Source organism: Dromaius novaehollandiae, chromosome 1, assembly GCF_036370855.1.
Source record: "Dromaius novaehollandiae isolate bDroNov1 chromosome 1, bDroNov1.hap1, whole genome shotgun sequence".
NCBI classification, from domain to species: domain Eukaryota; kingdom Metazoa; phylum Chordata; class Aves; order Casuariiformes; family Dromaiidae; genus Dromaius; species Dromaius novaehollandiae.
Genome location: NC_088098.1, coordinates 136,295,818 through 136,301,817, shown reverse-complemented (window position 1 = coordinate 136,301,817; position 6,000 = coordinate 136,295,818).

Sequence of the window (6,000 nt, the reverse complement as noted above, 5' to 3'; positions counted from 1 at the left end):
ATAATAAAATTCCCATATTATGTCCTCAGTGGAAGCAGAGTTCTGCTTCAGATCCTGGGTGATATCAGACTCTATGTGCAGATTTGATGCACTGTTCATGTATCATGTAGCATGTATCCAAGCATGTGCCAGAGCACAGAAATTAGTGTCCTGAAGCAAAACTACATGGTCTGCATTCTACTGATATTTTCTGCTTTGGGAGATAAAACAATTACTGAAAAAAATAACTTGCTTTTATGGTAACAGGTATATTAATGAATAGAAAATAATTTATATTCCATTTAAATTTCTTTCTTGACTGCCTCTGCTTTATCTACTATGTATTTGTCTGCTACCTCCTCCTAAAAAGAGATTTATTAATGCTGCTGTTAATGGCTAGGGATGCTAAATTCTACCTGATTTACATCACAGTCTATGGTTTATCAACTGTGGAAAGAAGGAGGTGACTCACCGTTTTCACTAGGGATGAGTAAACTCATCTCCAGAAGATAAAAGTTGGCCCGGACTGTTTCCCATCCCTTGAACCAAGCCCAGTGCATTTTCAGTAGAGAAAATTTGCTAAAATTGACCAGAATCTAAAACTTTTTCTCCCTGAATAACTTGGTTGCTTTCAGTAGGACTGAACCAGCTAGTGAGCTGTGACTCAACATAAAAACATATTTCAGATAAGAGAAAGGACACAGGGACAATTTGAGCTGTGCATGTTCAGTGACAGCATTGAGCAGGCACAAAAAACATGAATACTAAAAAGTACCAGCTGCACTGTCTTACATCTTACAGTCTTGCAATTCTTCTTTCCTTTTAATTCCTCACAGACTGAGAGGAATAGCTGCACTCATATCTGTGTGTGCCTTGCCTTATCTTGCCTTGCCTTGCCTTGCCTTGCCTTGCCTTCCCTTCCCTTTGCCTTCCCTTCCTTTCTTTTTATGGTGAGTATAAAATCATCATCTAAAAAGTTTTAATTTAAGAGTGGTTGTTTTGTAAAAATAATACTCAGAGTTTATGTTTCCTCTGTCTCAAGAGCCCTTCTAAGAAGTTAACTCAAATTACAAATAAAACAGTCAGATTTTGGTGGCAGTCAGCCTTGAAAGTGCTCGTTTGCAAAAATTATGATGCATTTCCCTGGTTTGTCCATTTTCATTAGTGTATAATAAAGCCTCTACAAGACTACATGCAGCTGCTGTTTGCATCACACAGTTCTGGTATCTTACGTGGTTTTGTGCCTGTGTAAAGCCAGGCAGAAATTGAAAATAATGGAAGTTTTGTGGGTGGTGCTGGCCCTGGAAGTTAATTGTTGTTCCTCCCCCATATATTTTCTTCCAGAACTGTATGAATTTTGCATGTCCTGATGCGAGCAAAATACAGTCAGAGGAGCGGGAGCGTGCCCAATGCCGATAAATGAACGCAGAAAGAGGATGGGCCGCGAACCGTGGTGGCTGTGCCAGGCAGCACGGCTGCTTCTCTGCCAATGTTGGGATGGGTCCTGGCCAGCAGCGATAGGACGGGCCTGGGCCTCTCCTTGCTCTGAGTGTGTTCAGAAAGAGGCGGGAGATGCGCGACTGGCCTTGGCTTGTGGTGGGCCGCCGTGGGGCCTGGGTGGCTGCAGCTGCCTGCCTGGCGCCGGGGAAGGGCTCCTGGTGCTCCCATGCATGGGGCCAGGCAGCAGCGGGACCATGTTTGCGGGGGAGGGTTTCTGCATTTCCACCTCTCCGTGGTCTGCCCACAGGTAACACAGCACCACAGTACACAGGGAAAACTGGTCCCGAAAGCAAGAAGCAGCACAGGCGGACCGAGAAGAAATGCCAGCCAGCGTGATTTCCTCCTAAGTGTCAATATGCGACAGTGAATCCATGATAAACTGCAGTTTTGGCGGCTTATTGCAAGCGAGGTGGACCTTTTGGAAATTAAAAAGAAGTAGCACACTTAAAGGCCATCAGGTAAACCAAGGGATCTAAACAACACAGGGAATATGAAAGGGCAAATTGGCGTCGACCCAAAATGGTGAATATGCAGATTTCTTGGCCCCAAAGAGACTGAACCCAGGACCTCCACCTCTAAAACACTGATGCTGCCAGCGTCTCTGCCGGAGGAGGGGACTGCAGTGCACAGTAACACTGGCTCGCGCCTCTTAAATGATAACTAGCACCCACATAGTGTCCTGGGGAAGGCGAGGGTGACCTGGTGTATGGCCCAGAGACGCGGGTGTTTTGGTCACTGGTACAGTGACGGTGGGGGAAACCTCCCTCACAAAAAGCAGCATATGTTCAGTGAGATGGTGTAACAAACCTGGACTTTCTCAAGGAGAAAAAGATGGGTTTTGTCAAGATGAATGCCAAGAGCAGCTATAATCCAGACCACTTTGCTGGCAATACGCAGTACAAGCCAATGAAGGATACAGCTGTCATTATAGGCTATAGCCTATAGCCGTTAAATAATCATAGCAGCCTGCTACAGGGACTGGCATGAACTGACCAGCAAAGACTTGCCTGCCAGCCATGTGCACATGAGCCTGCCGTTCTTTTCTCTTGACAGCTTTTATTCTGTTGGTAAAACACGTTTTAGCCTATGCTCTGTGCTGCTGATCTTTCTCTTACACTGTTTGCTGGGTTTGCTCTGACACCTGCACCCAGCAGCTATGGCCCTCCAGGTCTCATTTCCCCGAGAAATGCATTAGTTTCTCCAAATCTGTAGCTTTACACGTGAAGGTTAGAGAGAAAAGTTAATCTACTTTTAATTCAGTGATTTATATACTGAGTTACAGTTGTTTTAAATGTTAGTGGGTTCAGTTTTCGACTGAAACACTCAGAATATACTTAAATAATGCAACTGTGAGGTTTGTTTAGAATAGTAACCCAAGTTTAACTATGGAGCTCCAGCATATTTTCCCTCTTTTTTCTATCTATAATTTATTAATTCTGAGCATGTCACGTTGCTCCACATGACAGTGTGTCCTGTTATTTGCACTTACTGAAAATAATCTTTTGGCTGCAATTAATAGGGCAGTAACCCATTTTTATTGTTAATGGAATGGAGTGATTCATGTCTAGAAAAAGAGAATTCATAGCTTGAAGAAAGAAAAAGATTTTTCATACCATTGTAGTAAACCAAATGAAATTTAGTTCCAGCTGTTTACAAGGGGTAGCTTAGATGCTTAATTGGAAAGGTTTATTGTTCTCTCTCTTTTTTTTTTTTTTAACTTTTAGCATTTTCTGTCTTTTGTTTGTCCTGTTTTTCACTGTCTTTCTGATTAATATTTTTTTGTGAGCTGAATTCTGCCTTCCTTCACGTAGGAAGAGACCTATCAAAGGACATTTCCACTAATCAGATCTGGATTTAGTATTCTTCTCCTCTCATATTGTCTCAGATACTTAGATACAAGGATGAAAATAAATGGCTTGACATAATTTCTAACAAGACTGGGGAGACAGGCTGTGGCTGTCAAGGAAGGTGACAGTCCTAGACAACATATGCATCAGTTTGTTCTTTGCTTCAAAGCCTTTGGTTCATACTTAGCATTTCACTGTTGATTACATAACAGATAACTGGCTCGCATTGGTTATTTGTACTTTAAGGTCTGTCAATAAGGATGAGTTTTTCTTTTTGGACGTGAATCATGTTCTTTGTGTACAAAAGCACTGAACTGGCACTCAATTTTCAGGCTTGCTCCTATTCACTCCTGGACTTTCTGAATGCTCTTGGATATTAAGTCTCTCAGAAGAAGATTCATCTCTTAATTTTAAACATTTGAAATGCAGCTGTTGCATCTAGGCTTCCATCAGGAGTGCATGGAGAGAGGAAAGTTCCTCCAGAAGTGTCCAACCTGAGTGAATTAGTCCCTGGGAGGTATTACACCAGAAAGTGCTTATTGCTCTGCCAATCACTATGTAAGGAACTGCACTGTGACTGCATGACTTATGCAGTATTCAAACTGCTAGTTATGGGAAATGGGTCCTGTCTTCTGTCTCCCAATTTCCTATCTGTAAAATCATATAATAACAGTCCCTTTTCTCAGTGAAGAGATACAAGTCTGTAGGTTTGTGAGGGATCTAGAGAACATGCTGGTGGACCATATGAGCAGTTAGGTAGGTTTTTCTAACTTTGGCCTTGAGCCATAAGGGAGGAGGCTTACTCTGGATTCAGCAGTTTCAATTGAGGACAGCACTGTAATAATCCTGCAGTATAATCTAGATTTTTATAGGCACATGATTTCATGCATGTCACGGTTGCTAATGCAACCTACAAGTTGCATTATTTCATTTCTGCAGTAGCTAGGAAGGCAGATACCTTTTTCTGGCTTGTTTTCTGCCAGTGTAATTATGATTTCTTCAGCTATAACTGCTGACAGCATCCGAACTGTCATTTTTTCAGGCCAAAACTCAGGCATGACCGGGAGAACGCATCCATCTCACATCAGACATACTTACTTACCTTGGGAAAATTCTCTTGAGTGCTTTTGCTTATAACATGACAGGGACCCCATTTATGTCCAAATCCAAGTCTGCTTGGGCTTGCAAGAATACAGATGTTCTACCCAAATCGTATTCCTTTCAGTACTGCTGAGGTTCTTCTTTCTAGGCTGATAAGGCTGTCAAGTAGATTTTTGTGTTGGAGTAGCTCCAAGGTGAACTGCAGTCTTCGTCTAAAACAATAGTATCATTCTTCATCTCAAGGCAAGGTCTAAGAGTCTGAGAAAACCTACACAGAGAAACGTGCCTCTATCTCAGTGCAATGATTTTTTTTTCTAATTATATCAAGATATAGGATTTTCTAATCATGCTTTAAAGAGGTAAAAAAAGGCACATATAAGTTACATAAATCACCCAACTTGATTTGATTGTTATTCGCTAGCTGATTGAAATGCTTTCCTTTTCTGAATCAATGACATTCCTCAGCAGCATTTTCAGAAATCAGGGTGTTTGATTTGGGTGCTGTACTGGTTTAGTTTAGAAGGCACCAGGATGCAGTAATAAGAAGCTATTTCCTTAGGAGAACTGGTAGCTGAAAGAAAGGAGTGTTGAAAAGAGAAAAAGTGTTTAATGTTCATGGGCATATTTGAGTTGTCCTTTATGTTCTGCCAAAAAGAAGCCCATTCTTCTTGCCTTAACAGCACTTAGATTTCAAAGTAGACTGCCTCCTTACTTTTACAGGTGCCATTTATTGGGCCAGGAAAACACATTAACAAAAGATATTTGTAAAATCTTGTGGACAATAGTTATTCTCAAATGAATCCTGAATGAGATGTTCTCATGTAATGTTATTTGACTTTTTTCAGAAGTGTTTCTTTTGCTGAAAGCAAAGCTTGCTTATTACAGTATGAGTGAAATGAGCATAAGTAACACATTTTGTAACATTTAAAAGTACCACAGTTTTACACTTTATAGTCATAAAGCAACACACACAGAAAGGATGTAGCTATGGCAGCTCTGCAGTGAAACATGCTAGGGAAGCGTTAGTGTTTGGCTGCCAAATAATAGCTGCAGTTTTGAAATGTTTGGGCTTAAGTGTCCTTTTGGTTGGCTGTGTTTTATCTAGTGCTTTAGCAGGCTAGATTATTACTGTTATATAATTAACACCAAAATAAATCTGCTAGACACTTTCATCCAAAAAGTAAAGGAACAAGCCCTTTGCTTAGTAGTTTAAATTCTAAATATAAGCTTGACCTCCCTCCCCAATCCAGGAATGATGGAGAAGGGAAGGAAAACTGTTGCTATAATAGGACCGACTGGCTTGTCATGAAGATATAATCCCAAGTGCAGCCACAGCTCTGTGCAGAGGGACTTGGGGCTAGTTCTCACAGATGTAGTGGCAGATGCTGGAGGAAATGGCCTCAGAAACACAACTGAGGTACTCCCAGGACTTCCCTGTTGTACCTGGGGCATGAAGAGGAGAAAATCCATCTCTCATTGCCTTTTCTTTTGTTAGCAATCTTTTGAATCCCTCTATATCTCTGCCACGAGTATTGCTCAGCTCATTTACCACCCTAACCTGGAGACAGCAGTA